The sequence below is a fragment of the Cimex lectularius genome, unplaced genomic scaffold (assembly GCF_000648675.2).
Source record: "Cimex lectularius strain Harlan isolate CLEC.00 unplaced genomic scaffold, Clec_2.1 scaffold70, whole genome shotgun sequence".
In the NCBI taxonomy this organism is placed as follows: Eukaryota; Metazoa; Arthropoda; class Insecta; order Hemiptera; family Cimicidae; genus Cimex; species Cimex lectularius.
Window position 1 is genome coordinate 1,864,863 of NW_019392651.1, and position 825 is coordinate 1,865,687.

The following is an 825-nucleotide window of genomic DNA, read 5'->3' on the forward strand; positions in this document are numbered from 1 at the left end:
AAATAATAATAAAAATAAATAAATAAAAATGCCGTTTACTTGAAAAATATCGTTTTACAAAAGTTTTTTGCTTATTGATAAGATTCGATAGCTTTTACTATATTTATATTAAAATAAGAGAGAGAGAGAGAGAGAGAGAGAGAGAGAGAGAGAGAGAGAGAGAGAGAGAGAGAATTGTGACTGATTATTATCAATTGAAACTAAAAATCAAGCAGGTTAATTTATACAGCCTACGTATAAGAATAATAAATATAAATGTTTCATTGAATAATAATTAAATCAGAAAATATTGTAGCATTAATACCGAAAAAGAAAACGTATTAAAAATAAACGGGAATGGAAGAACGCGGATCGGCTTGGAAAGGTTGTGTACGCTCAGATAGGCGAGGTCATTGTGAAAGGCTCGTTGGTCTAGGGGTATGATTCTCGCTTCGGGTGCGAGAGGTCCCGGGTTCAAATCCCGGACGAGCCCAATTTTTTGTACCGTACGCGCCCGCTTACTGACATCTGGATTTTTGAGTACCAACAGAAATATTGTTTAAAACGCCACATATGTATCAATAATTTTATAAAATTCAATTTCTTTTTTTTTTTGAACCGAGAGGTATTTATTTGTTTTGCACCGTTTAAATAATAATTTTGTTTAATAAATGTAGGATTAACTATTAGTTGTTTTACTTTATTAAATTGAAATGTAGCCCATTCTCCGTTCGATGATTATGTTTAATGACAAAATAAGGCTCGTCGGTTTTGATACAATTTTCAACCTTTTCGTACATATTCAGCATTTTATGTTTTATCAACTATCTACTGTTTTCGTCATAA

General features: G+C 31.6%; 1 non-coding gene across 1 annotated transcript; it reads left to right on the forward strand.

Annotated features, from left to right (window-relative positions):
- The first annotated feature begins 400 nt into the window (after nucleotides 1-400).
- Trnap-cgg lies at nucleotides 401-472 on the forward strand. Its single transcript has one exon. It is a non-coding gene; the product is annotated as a tRNA-Pro (tRNA).
- The last annotated feature ends 353 nt before the right edge of the window (nucleotides 473-825 follow it).